The sequence below is a fragment of the Balaenoptera borealis genome (genome assembly GCF_965194805.1).
Source record: "Balaenoptera borealis genome assembly, chromosome: X".
In the NCBI taxonomy this organism is placed as follows: domain Eukaryota; kingdom Metazoa; phylum Chordata; class Mammalia; order Artiodactyla; family Balaenopteridae; genus Balaenoptera; species Balaenoptera borealis.
The window spans coordinates 36,216,750-36,230,638 of record NC_138881.1 but is presented as its reverse complement, the minus strand read 5'-3'; the positions used below and the strand labels follow the sequence as shown (position 1 = coordinate 36,230,638).

Genomic DNA, 13,889 nt, shown 5'->3' with positions numbered 1-13,889 from the left:
GCCTCCCTGCTGCGGACACTTCTGAGGGCTGATTTTTTTTTTTAACCTCCCCCCAACCCCAAGACAGCAGTCTCCAATTTGTGAATCCAACCCCTTTTGGCAGGGTTTAAGAACACAATATATATATAGTCCTTACAACTTCTTATGACAGAGGACGCAAGGATTAGACCCCTATTATACCCGTGAGAAAATATGGAGGTACACAGTGGTTATTGATATGGGAAGGTGGGAATTCACAGCTGATTAAGGTTTTATAGAGGATCTGGGGTGGAGTTTTAGGCTGGCGCTAATTGACCCAAGCCAGTTTGGTCTTGCAAAAAAAAACCCATTAGGTTCTTTTTGGTAAATCTCTGTACCTTTTAGTAATTCGAGGTGGGCGAGGGAGTAGGGCCTCTCTCCATACCGTGCCACCAGGATATTGTGAAAGGAAGTCTTCAGGCCAAGTTCTGAACAAGCTACGCAAAGCAGCCATATAACTGGTCCTGTAAATTCCGTGACGTTCCAGCCCTCCATCCTTTAAAAGCTCCAGCAGCCGCCTCTCAGGAAAGTTTGCCTGAGGCAAATGCAAGGAAAGTCTTGCAGCGGGATTCTCCAACCTTCTAGTCCGACTCCAGGGGCGCACAATCCACCAAATCAGCCGCTGGATGCACGCAGGACCACTTAAGAATCAAGCCCATGGTGCCGTTCCTAAGAGAACCAACCACGGAGCACACCAGATTTTCCCGGTCTGCACCTGCAAGAGCTGAAGTACCGCTCCTATTCCTGACCAATCCACCCGCCTCGAACTGCTTCCGCCAGTGGGAACTCGTTTCTAAGGCCCTTTATACTAATAAACAAGAGCTCTGGTGCTGATTGAAGCTCAGGTCTTGGGGGGCTCTGGAGCGTGGACTCGTGATAAAATGGCTGACTATTCCTAAATGCGTGTCCCCAATTAGGCCGACTACCTTCTCCTAAAGTAGATGAAACCGGACAGATACATACATCCGGACGCGGAATTTACATTATATACACATAACAACTGTACGCTTCCTGCTCCTGTTGACACAAATAAAAGAGCCCGGGACAATTTAGCACCCCCTGTGGTGAAGTTTGGAACCGCCCAATTAGAAAGGAAAAAAAAAATGCTCTGGGTTCAGCCAGCCAGCTCTTTACAGATTACAAAGTGTTTTATAGCAAGACAACGGTGGCCAGAGGGAGGGGCTCCCTGACCTTCGGCCTCAATTAGGGCAGTTCCGCTGCCTTGTAAACTTGCACTGGCCCACCGGATTGGACGGCCTTTAAAATTTTGAAAAACCTCTGGTAATAGCCCCTGCAGGGAAGAGGGAAGAAAAGAGGGCTAGGAGGAGGGGTAGCAGGAAGGATGGGAGGAGGGGTGGGAGGAGATGCAGCAGGAAAGGAGGCCGGGCTGGCCTCTGTGCGGAGGCAGGAATCCTGAGGAATGCCCCCGTTGCGATTTGGCGAAGCCTCAGCTCAGCCGTCCTCCGGGGGAAGCAGGGTGATGGTAGCGGCTGTGTTCCCCCTTCCGGAAGGAAGGACTTACACCCTCGGCTGCTGGAGGGCTGCCTGCAGCCTGACTTCAGCTGTCAGCCCTCCCCCAAGGCTGAAGAAACCGCCCTGCCCAGGGCCATGCCGGCTTCTGGAGCAGCCCACGCCCCGGGGCTGACCCACGCCAGCCTCCGAAGGCTCACCCCCTCCAGCCCAGTTCCGACCCACTCCGAAGGGTCACCCCAGCTCCGGAGCTCCCTGTGGGGTCAGCCGAGGCTTCCGTCGGGCTACCGTTGTAGTTCAGTTTCCTCCTTTGCTGGCTTCGGCTTCCAGCCCCTCCCTTCTCCAGGTGCTGATCCTAGAATGCTAACAAAAAGTTCCGCATGCTAATCTCCGTCTCAGCATCTGCTTCCCCAGGAAACCCGACCTGCAACATCACGGGTGGGTGGCTCTGCCCACCTGAGATCGCGGAGCCGGGACAGAGCGTGCTGGCACCGGAGCCCAGGACCCCTCGGGGGGAGAAAATAGGCAATAACCAGCTTTAACGACCAGCTAGTTTGCTGGTCTGCAACCAGGAGCTGCCAGCTCCAGCTGCCTCTCCCGGCCTCCGCGGGCCCTCTCTCAGGACGTTAACGCCAGGTTTCTGGCCGCGTGCAGGCTCAAATCTTCCTTTTCCCTAGGAGCGCAGTCTCCCACATCCTGTGGGTTTGCCGGCTTAAAACCAGAGAGGGCAAGAGAACGGAAGAGAAGAATGCGGACACCGAGAGGGGGAGGGGAAGATGAGGACGAGCGCGCCCCTGATATGTAAAGAATGGCCCCTCTTACATGCAAAAATGTGACAATTGACCCCCTCCCCCCGAACAGCTCCCTCCTGCCCTGAAAGTGTTAATTCACCTCGTAGCTGGGAGGCCGGCCTCCTCACAGGCTATTTCCCCGGGCCTGCCTAGCTGGGGATCAGGCCCATTGTTAATAAGTAATGACAGCCCAGCTCCTCCGCGGATTCCCCTGGGCTTTTGTGTCAGAAACGTCTTCCCTCGCTGCCGCTCGAGCTGACAGGCTCCGGCTCCGGGCAGGCAGCTGCGAACATGGGCCAGCCTCCGCCAGGATGCCCCGCGTTACCGGGCCCAGAGCCCCAGGGCAACGGAGAGGGCGGTAATCCCACCCCTCCTCCCTTCTCAGGTGAGGATGACCTCAGCTGTCTGCAGGGACCTGCGGGGGAGGGGGGAACCTCGTGGCCTCCTTTAGCGAGGGGTGGAGCCGTGCCCTGGTGAGTGGTAAATTCCTGAGGCCTTCAGCAGGAAGTTCTTTTTTGTGTCTGCCCTAAGTAACCCAGCACATTTAGCACTTCCATTCGCCCAGAAAGAGTTCACAAATGAAAGCATTCCGGAACCTTTGGGAGAAAAAGAAAATGTTAGTTCCACCTTGCCAATGAGAGGTCCTCCTGTTTTGGAGGCCACATAGGTTTTATTGTTATTCAGGTCTGGTGATGCCAACAGAGCAGGAGATGATGGCCATAGAGAAGATAATAGGTTATACTTACAAATCCCAAGAGGAGGGGGCAGGTTAGGCCACGGGGGGAGGGGCACACAGGGGAGCACTGGGGTTGGTCAGGAAGCAGAGCGAGAAGGGGAACCGGCGGGCAAGAGCCTTTACTGTGGTTTCTGTGAAAAGGAACAGGCAAGGCAGGGTAAGCAGGTTTCAGATCGGCTAGTTTGAATAATCTCAGTGGGCTCCAGGGCACTGGGGCTGTCCCTAGCTGTCTGATCAGGGCAGGGGGATAGTGGCCTAGAGTGTGAGAGTCAGATAGAGGCCACGGTGAGGGCTACGGGTGCTGGATTGGTTGGTTTGCATTTGAAAGGTGCACTCAGACAAGTTGTTTGTTTACTATCTCTAGGAACTGGTAAATCCTGGGAGGGGCAGTCCCTCCAGGGTCAGCAAAAGCCCCAGATGTCAAAGCATCAGAACACAAAAAAGGCTTGGTTAATACAGGTTTATAAACTGTCTGGAATAATGTTCAGTTTATTGCTATTATTATTTGAAATCCGCTCCTAGCACACTCCTAGCAGCATTATTAATAAGAGAAGGTAGAAAACCCAAATATCCATCAGTATAAGAATGGTTAAGTGACAATGGGCTCGCCATACTGTGGAATAGTATACAGCAAATAAAAAGACATACCTATGTGCACTGATGTCTACTGTTCATGGAGATGTGCTAAATTTTTTTTGATTGTAGAATAGTTCACATACACAGTACGATCCCATTTATGTAAAAACAAAATGAATTATAACAAATCTTTAGGTGGTATACGTACATACAAGTACATAAATGAATAGAAAAAAAAAAATGGCTGGAAGAATACACCCCTAAGAGTTAGCAGTTTTTACCTCTGGGGAGGGTTCTTTGGGAAACAGGTGTAAGATGGACTCAGGAGTGTCAAGGGTTTATTGGGGAAACACCCCTGAAAGGAGCAGGGTGGAAGCAGGATTGGGCAGGGGAGCCGGCAGGCGGCAATGCAGATCTGAACAGCCCCCAGCAAAGGGAGCCCATTAGAGTAGCCCCATTTGGCATTAATGGCCAGCCGCAAGCGCCACCAGCTTGCTCAGCCGTTGGCTGGAGCCACCACCAACGCTGTAGCGCTAGCTGGACGGTGAGGCTGTCACCTGACCAGACTCCGAGTGGCTGGAGGATCACAGCAGCTCAGCTCCACATCTGCTAAGAGGACACAGAGTATGGGAAGGAGGAGGTGACCGGTAAACTTTTACTTTCCTAGCCCTCGACTTTGTACTTGGAGACTGTATCCGTCTGTGTAAGTTACCAACAGAGGGACAGACAAATATTCTGACTGGCTCGTAACTGACTCCTCCTCCTTCATATCGCAAGTCCTTGCCGGCTCTCAGCAGCTGCAGTGGCCCAGGAATCCACCCAGCTGCAGCATTTACCCAGGTTTTTTTTCCTTCTCCTACTGGCTCTAGCTAAGAAGAGCATATGCTCGTATGCGCGCTCTCTCCTCTTCCGACTACGCACTAACATTCCTTTCTAGGAACGGGTTTGCAGCACTCTGCCGACTCAGTGTGCCAGGTGCAACACTAATGCTGGGGGCGGAAGAAAGAGCTTAGGTCCTCTCAAGGGAGATGGAGAGTCACATTTGCAGCTCCACGCTTTTCAGGGCAGTGTGTGCTCCTTGCGGAAGGAGAATTTCAAGTGGGGGGCATTAGCATCGTAGAGGAGGGGGGCATGGTTCTGGCCATCCTGAGCATGGTTCAGCTCGAGGAAAGCTTCTTAGACGGGTGGCATTAGGACTTGGACTTGAAGGATGGAGAAGGAAGGAAAGAACATTCCAGTCAAAGGGAGCAGCATGAATAAAGGCAGGGAGGTGGGAATATGCAGTATATTTATAGGTTCCAATATAAGTCAGAAGTCCAGAAGTCAATGACCTTCAGACTAGTCCCAATCCACTGTCTCCCACAATATCTTCCAGGATTGGGTCTCTCTTCATCTTGCCATGTGGCCTCCCATGGTATTGGATTTATGGCCAAATTCCAAACAATGACTCCCCCTGCAGCTCCAGACTGCTTACAAAATGGCTGCCACTGTTCCCAACCTCACATCCTTACACCACACTGACCGGGGAAAGGAGAACCACTCTTTCCAACAACTACGAAGGAAGACACTGTTAGCCTCACTTTCCCATAAATTCCAGCAAACGTCTCCTGACATCTCAAAGGCTATAGTGGGGTTATGTGCCTATCCCTGGACCAATCACTGAGGCCACAGTGGATTTCTGGGCCCTAGAGGAACATCATGGTTAGAGGTAGCTTCAGCTTAAAGATAATGCCAATTCCTGAGGGGCAAACAAGTTTCAGAACTTACCATTTACTCCTAAATCTAGAATAGGAGTTGAGATACGAACGTAGCAAAAGCCTTCCAAAGCATCGTTAGAGGAAAAGACAGGACAACACAGAGATCTATAATTTTTTTCCCTGCTACACTTTAATTGCCCTTCGCTGGCATGCACTGCATAAATTAAGAGCTAGTTAATGCCATAATGCGTAAAACAATTTCATGCGTCTTAAATATTGCACTTGTACTTTAATTCCACATTAAGTGGTCCCCTGAAATTTTTAAATTTACAAAGTCACTGCTGTGCTACATGAAAAAGGTGCTAATTAAGTGTTAATCAGTAGCCAAATAACCTTCCCTGAACCCTGCCCAAGGTCTCCAAAATGACCCATTGCCAGAGGATGTGATGTGATGGCCACAGAACAGAGAATGCAGACACAGACGCGAAATGTTTTCTTAGCCACATCCCAGCCAATTAAGGCAGATTTGCCTATTATGCAGTTCTAATTAAATGACATCCACTATAGTGGACACAAAGCTAATAATAATAATAGTATTTAATACTGGCAGAACTTTCCATATTCAAAACACAGGGAAAACACTAGCTAATTAATAGGTAGACATCCCTTTCTGGGAAAGGAGAGGACTTCTTTTGGGTGGTCTGCTACAAATCCAAAGAATGGATAAAATATAAACAAATGGTTCCTCCCTTTAAGGGACTCACCATCTTATAAACCAGTGCTACTCAAAGTGTGGTCCGTGGACCAGTGCTGGTCCACAGTAAGAAAAGCACAGAAATTGAGAGTAACCATTCTGGAAGCCTGAAGGCAACTTGACCTTGCTGTGACATCCAAGCAGGTGATCAGTGGACTCTTGTTGAACAGGAAATAGATGGGTTCAAACTTCCACGGTGAGTGGCATGTGGCATAAGCTCCATAATCGTCATACATAGTAGGGCCGCAAATATCAGTTTGTGAGGGACTGGAAATTTAACACACACACACACACACACACACACACACATATGTTTTTCACCAGAGATGGTTTGAGAAGCACTTTCCTAGACCGATCGGTGTAGAATTAGGGGATGCAGTTTTATATATATATATATATAACTGAATCACTGTGCTGTACACCTGAAACTAACACAATGTTCTAAATCAACTATACTTCAATTTAAAAAGTTTTTTTTAATAATAAAGAGTAAAACAAAAAGGGGGGAGGGCGACACGAGTTTAGTTACATCCCAACAAAGGAGAGGAGGTTTAATAGCATGCTATTTCACACCTCTATATTTTCCCTCGTGCTATTTCTCTGTTTGGAATGTTCTGTGTGTCCCCAGCTCCTCCACTTCCTGCCCAACCTTGAATCCGTCTCAGTCTCTGGCAAGCCCGGAGGAGACTCCTTCCTTGGAGAAGGCTTCACTCCGCCCCCGAGCAATGGAGCCGGCCCTCCCCGCTCTGGGCTCCCCCCACCCCCGTCCCTCCCACACTGTACTACTGCACTTTCCACACTGCACTGAGTTCATTTACGTCACTTTGCCTGGCAGGGCCAACCTTGAAGGTAAGGCTGATGCTTTCTGGCTTTGAATTCCTAGTGCAGAGCACATAGTAGAGACTCATTAAATGTTTATCAAATTCAATTTTTTAAAATTGTGTAAAGTGTGCATAACCAAAAATCTACCATTTTAACCAATTTTGAATATTCAGTGGCATTTAGTCCACTTGTTGCTGTACAACCATCACCACCAACCCTCTTCAGAACTTTTTCATCTTGCAAAACTGAAACTCCATCCCCATTAAACACTAACTCCCCATTCTTCCCTCCCCATCCAGCCCCTGGCGACTACCATTCTGCTTTCTGTCTATGAATTTGACTACTCAAACGATGGAATCCTAGCATATTTGTCCTTCTGTGACTGGCTTATTTTACTTAGCGTGTCTTCAAGCTTCATCCATGTTGTAGCATATGTCAGAATTTCCTTCTTTTTTAAGTGAATTCTGTTTAAAAATCTTCAAAATTATCATGCAGTTTTGCAATGAGTAGGGAGGGCATTCCCCCCACCCCCACCCCGGCCCCCATTCTGCTTGGATTTGAAGCAGAGAAGGATAGAAGAAAAGGGTACTGATAACCCAGGAGGTGGCAGCAGAAAACAAGGGGGCCCCTTGTTCCATAGAGTTCCTCGGTGCCATTTCTGGCTCCTGTTTGCTCTGGTTCCCGCTCAGCTGTTTAGCCTCTTGAAAGTCAAAATTCCCAATTCTGGACAGCATGCCCAGCTAGGAACAGGCCTGAGAGGCCTTCTGACCATGGGTGGCAGGGTGCAAATGACAGTAGAAATGGACTTGAAGTCCTAGCTGTGATTCCACCAATACCCTCTGGGTGACCTTGGGCAAGTCACCTAACCTCTCTGAGCCTGATCTGTAAAACTGGAAAGATAATACAGTGTACCTTACAGGATTGTTGAGGGGATCTGATGAGAAAGTGAAAAATAGCTCCAGCAGCACCATTCAGCCTTCATCTTTGGGGCATTTCTGATTTCTTTCTTTTTTTCTTCTTCCACCTTGTAAACTTTTGCCTTGGGAAGAGTTCCTGGTCCCATTCAGCCGAATGCCATTCATTGCCAGTTCACTGCCAACATGAGAAACAAAGAGGCACCACAGAATTCATTCGGGGCATCAGCGAACTCAGGTTGGAATCATGAGCTGGGCAGTGGGTTGGGTGCTGGTGACAAAAACGAAGGAGCAGAGTGGCTTGCCCTGGAGGAGCCCACAGTGTAGCGCGTGAGCCGTGCGGAAACAACATCTTCCATTTGCCCCTTCAGGTCCACGATCCGCCTTCTTCCTCCTCCCTGCCCTATGTCCCAGGAAGCTGACCCCTTTGCACCCATCCTAAAGGGCCCCCCACCCAGTGGCTTTCCGTTGGCCAGTTCCAGCCAACAGTGAGGCCCCATCAAGAACACAGAGGGCAGGAGGAGAATGAGGTGAAGGTTTATTCCCCAACTTCCTCCCTGTGAAATCTGCGTGGGCTGAGTGACCCTTCCACTGAAGGTCCCTGCTCATTTTAAGGTGGCCTTCTCTACTCACCTCTGGGCCCAGGGTGGTAAAAAAAAAAAACAAAAAAAACCTTCCACTGCTAACAGCTTCTGCTTCCTGTGCTATCCCTGTGGTTCCCCAGCACACACATCTTTGTGGACGGTCCCTTTGTATGTAAATACTTGTCAAAACTATCCCAACTGCTTCCCGTTGAGACTCTGCCTGACCCAGTACTGTGGAGTCAGGGCCATTCCAAGCAGGGCAAGTACTGCGCCCCCCTCTCCTGCAGCCCCCTCCAAGTTAGCTCTTCTCATCTCAGGCTGTAGTGGAAGGAAACCAAGAAGATGAGAGCTGAGCCTGGGGAAATCTGGATGTTGCGAGAGGCCCTGATGAGCTCTTTGGGTCGTATCCCTGGGCTTGGGTGTGTGCGGGGGGGTGGAGGAGAAAAGGGAAGCACAGGAAAGTCGCATTTGCTACTTGTCTGTGGGTGCACATGCCTCATCCCTCATGGCCTCCGTGGTGTTTATTGACCATCATTAAAGTGGAGCCTGACCTCAGGAGTCTCTCTCTGTTCCAGGTGGCTCAGGGGCCTGCAGCCTGTCTGGAACATCAGAGTATGACAGCCATCGTATTCTCCTCTTCAAGAATCTGCCTGAGCCGCCTTCCCAAAGATGCTGCTGCCCAGCCCCCACTGAGGGGCCCAAGGGCACAAGACCCTCCCTTGGCCACAGCTGATTGGATAAGGGATGGACACCTGACCCAACTGGACCAATCAGATGCTCTCCCAGGGCCTTGGGACACCTTGACGGTTCTAGGCAGTTTTTGTTGGCTGCTTGAACGCCTTGTGCCAGGCACAGTGTGAGCCCAGAGGAGAAGGAAGTGAACAGACCAGGAGGGCCACCTGAGGCAGCCATTTTCCACTGTGTGCACAGAGCAACAGAAAAAGCTGAGAGAGAAGAAAGACGCCGTCCAGGAGGAAAGCAGAGGTCAGAGACCTCAGAGCAGCAGAGATAGAGAAAGGAGAGCACGGAGCTGCCCAGGTTCCTGCTGGCTCCCCAGTTGCCGGTTCCTGCCCCCAGAGACCGGCTGCACTTCCTGTCCCTGGATCTTGGAGATAGCCTCATATTCTTCCCATAAATTCTCCCTTTTTACTTAAGCTTGCGCAAGCGGGCTTGTATTTTGTGCCGCTAGACCATCCCTTCCCCAGGCACACCACGTGACACAATTAGCTCCCCGTCCCGATGGGGCAATTTATCCTTTTTGCAGACTCTGCCATAAATTTTAAATCTCCACCTGGCTTCCCCTTGCCAACCAGTGAGTGTCCTTCTGGGTTAACTTTTGCTCTCACGGGCCGCCAATGAGCTTGTGTCACCAGATGCAATGGCCTTTCCAGGCCCCTTGCCCTCCTGTCCTCTCGCTGCCCCACCTGGCTGTCCACTCCTTCCTCCCTCACACTCCCAACGTGGCCCCTCTGACACCCCTTTCTCCCACGTCTCTTCCTCCTTCTCCTCCTGCCCTTCATTTGGCTCTCTCGACAGTCACCCCTTCGTCACCGTGATTTCCATCATCACCTGTCTCCAGACACAAGTTTGCTCCTTGATCCGGCCCTCTCAGGTCCCCATTCCCATGCAGCTGCTAGAAGCATCTATGTGGGCACCCCACTGACCCCTCAAACTTTGCTCCAAAGTGGTCTCAACACTTCCCCTCCCAAGCCTGATCCCCCTCTTGTATTCCCTAGTTTGGTTAACGAGGCAGAAAGTCTCTGTGCCCTTCATCCGTGACTCTCAGAGCTGGGAAATTTTGGCAGAGAATTTTGGCCAGGCTCCTCAGTCCTGTGCCAAGAAATACCCGCCGAAGACCTCACTTAAATCGTGATTCCAATTCCTTTGACTTTCTCCTTGCTGCTCACATTAGAATGAGTCACATGAGCTCTTGGGCGCTAAGGGGCTCCCTGTCCCTCACACTGAGACCCACTGGTCCAGCCTGCGGACCCTGGAAGAGGGAAGCCTCACGTGGCCCGTGTATTACCCACGTGGAGGGTGAGGGCTGTCAGCTCCTCAGAGAGGTTGTTCTGTAGGCCTCTGCTCTCCCAGAAGGGTTCCATTCCCTTATGGGCATCAGTTAGAGACCCTCCATTCAGAGACCTAGGAGAGCAAGGGGAGCATGAGTCTGTCAGCCCGTGGCTACACAGACCAGGAAGGCCCCACCCACACTCAGTCAGTTCTGAGCCGAGCATCACTGTGGTCTGAGATCTCAGATGGCAACTGACAAGACCACAACACCCTCACTGCACTGCCAAAGGGACCCCAATCCCTACCATCCACAACATAAGGACCCGTTCAGGAGGAAGTCTGTTTTCTGGGGGTGTAATAGTCAGGGAAATGCTGGCTGCTGCAACAGATAAATCCCCAAGGTGCAACGGCTTACCGCAACGGAAGATTATCACTGAAATAAAGTCCAAAGTGGGTGTTCCCGAAGGACAGGAGGCTTTCCTCTCCAGGAGTGATTCAGGGACCCAGGCTCCTTCCATCTTGTAGCTCTGCTGGACTCACCTGTACCAAGGTGTGGAAGGGGAAAGAGCACACGGGTGATTTCTCTGGGCCAGATCTGGATGTGGCGTCCGTCTTTTCCGCTCACCTGCCATTGGCCAGAGCAAAGTCACGTGGCCACATCTGGGCCATGTAGTCCGGCTAAAGCCGTTTCGGAAATCACCTAGCTCATTTCTGTCCCAGGAGCTAACACATCGACCGCCTCTGAGGAAGTCCCCCAAATCAAAGAGGTGGCCCTAGACTTGAGGTTACGATATCCTGCTTCAGCCCAATCACCTGATTTGTCTCTCAACCCCCGCTACACACAGGCCCTTGCATGGAGAGCCTCGGAGGGTCTACCTGGGCCTGCTGTTCTGAGGAGGCAACCGCTTGACTTTCAGAGGGGGCCCGTCACCCTAGTCCTGTGCTGCTGTGTCCTATAGCTGGGGGGTGACTTGAGGAGGCAGCCATTGGAATACGGCTCTTACACTCACAAAAAGAGACTCATCTGTAAAAAGAAGTAATGGATCGGAAGATGGGACAACTGTACTGTCCAACTCAGTAGCCATTAGTCACGTGGGGCTATTTAAATTTAAACTGATGAAAATTAAATAAAATAAAAAATTTAGCTCCTCAGTCACACCGGCCACATTTCAAGTGCTTAATAGCAACATGTGTCTGGTGGCTGCCGTCTTGGACAGCACAGATATGGAACACTTCCATCATCGTAGAAAGTTCTATTGGATAGCACTAATCTAAAAGGTGCCTCACAGGGCTGACAGTCCATGACTTCATGAAAAACAATGCACAGTAAAAATGTAATGTCTGGTTAGCCAGAGCACTAGAGGGGGAGGGAGGGCAATAAAAAGGTAAGAAGAGTGAAATAGAGGAAGATATGTTGAGGAAAACATCTGGGAGGAAGAAATGCCCAGATGTAAGACACAGGCCATCACAGACAATGGGGGTTGTTTACAAGATCGGAGGAGACTCAAGCATCTCAAAAAAAGGGGGGTGCTTGTGAGGCAACACGAGGTCAAAAATTGGACAGCCTGAGGGCACTGAGGGAGCCCTAGGCATCATCTCTACGGCTCTCCTGGGGTTGTGACTCGGTCCTGCTTCTCTCTGTTCTCCCTCCATTAGTCCTTCTCTGCTTCTCACAACTTAACCAGCCCTGAACAGACTGATGCTGCCTTCTGTCCATGGCTGAGTGGCTTGGATTCTCTGTGCAGCTAAGTGAAACATTTCCCAGGAGGAAGAACTGGACTGACCAAGTTGTCTCCTCACCAGACCACGCCACACTCTGGCTCCCAGAGCAGCCTCTGATTGGCTGGTCCGGGGTCAGGGGTCCTTTCTAGCCCAATCAGCTGCAGTCACGGAGTGGGATGGACTAGATGAAAAAGAATATGGAGACCCAGATGCGAGGGCATGAGGGCAGACACCTTCCCTAAGAGGAGAGCATGGAGTACTGACGTAATGAGACTTGGCTGGCTTGGGAGAGAGGACAACCACACACTCATCAAAGATAAGTAGACAAAGAGGCCCCTTCACCCCCTTCTTCCTACCTCTAACAGATATCGTGTACCTACTGTGGTGTGACTCCATACTCAGCAATATAGGGAATGCCAAAAGGAATCCGAAATAGAAGTAGTGTTGCCTTTCTAATCCAGGCTCTTCAAGTTAACTGTGTGACCTTAGATAAATTACTTAACTTCTCTGTGCCTCAGTTCTGCCATCTGAAATGGTGGGTAATAACAGTACCTCTTCACAGGGCTGCTGTGAGCTGCTTAGAATATTGGGTGGGGGGGCACACAGTAAGCATTCTATAAATGTTGGCTATGATTGTTATCAGCCTGCAGGAATTTATGGTCCTGTGTGGACCACAGATGAGTAATCATATTGTAATGACACGTGCTGAGTGTGATAATTGAGGTGGGTGAGAAATGTGCATGTTTTCAATAGTCAGGCAGTCCTTTCAGGCTTATAAAGAAAAAGCAGCAGCCCTCATTGGCTCGACCTCAATTTCTGCCACCCACAAGGAACCACTTTCCACTCTCTAATCTGTCCTCATATTTACCTTCCTATTTCTAAATATCATGCTTATACCGTTATTTCTTGATACGTTAATCTTAGACATTACCATCTCTTATGGGTTGAATTGTGTCCCCTCCAAAAGATGCTGAAGTACTAACCCACAGTACCTGTGAATGTGACCTTATTTGGAAATAGGGTCTTTGCAGATGATCAAGTTAAGATGAGGTCATTAGGGTGGACCCTAATCCAATATGACTGGCGTCCTTCTAAAGAGGGGAAGTTTGGACACAGACATGCACATAAGGAGAACACTGTGTGAAGATTGGAGTTATGCTGCCACAAGCCAAGGAACTATCGGAAGCTGAGAGAGACCTGAAACAGAGCCTTCCCTAGAGCCTTCAGAGGGAGCATGGCCCTGCCGGCACCTCGATCTCGGACTTCTAGCCTCCAGAACCGTGAGACGATACATTTCCGTTGTTTAAGCCACTCAATTTGTGGTACTTTATTGGCAGCCCTAGAAAACAAATCCACCATTGGTGTTTCGCTTGAAAATCAAATTTAACTCCCCTCTCCTCATCCCTAGACTGTCTCTTGCCCCTATTATCCTAATAACATTATATCACTTTTTTTTGTTAAATCAATATTCAGTGTTTATAAGTATGGAAATGTACTCCCTGCCATGTCATGCAGTATGCTTGGAATACATGTCCTTCACTGTACAAACTTTTGTTTTCTTTAGAGTTAATATTTATCTCTTATCCCCTTTTTGTTTGTTTAGCTTCTGGATACATTCAAATAACCTCCTCAGCTTCCTGGTGTTTTTTCTTTGAGACCCTGTCCCAGGATCCTGCATGCTCCTACGATGGTTGGCTTGGCTTCCGCTCTACCTCTGCTGCTCAGCGACACCCCTGGTATCTCCCCTCAGCATCCGAGTGAGAATTCACTTCGCCCCTCTCCAATATGTAGGATC

The 13,889-nt window shown here is 49.9% G+C and overlaps 1 protein-coding gene and 1 long non-coding RNA gene across 4 annotated transcripts in view; one reads left to right on the top strand and one right to left on the bottom strand.

The window, feature by feature from the left end:
- The window catches only part of LOC309621167 (uncharacterized protein), a 142,999-nt gene that overhangs the window by 26,003 nt on the left and 103,107 nt on the right, over nt 1–13,889 (bottom strand). The window contains exon 1 of one of the 3 annotated variants that reach the window (XR_014239781.1): nt 357–2,303. The exons of the other annotated variants lie outside the window; for them this stretch is intronic. The gene's annotated coding sequence lies outside the window, so the exon portion shown is untranslated. Of the gene's footprint in view, nt 1–356; nt 2,304–13,889 lie in introns of those variants that run through there. 3 annotated transcript variants of the gene reach the window in all.
- Nucleotides 2,337–9,516, top strand: LOC309621209. The gene is made up of 2 exons (XR_014239823.1): nt 2,337–2,664; nt 7,913–9,516. It is a non-coding gene; the product is annotated as an uncharacterized lncRNA (long non-coding RNA).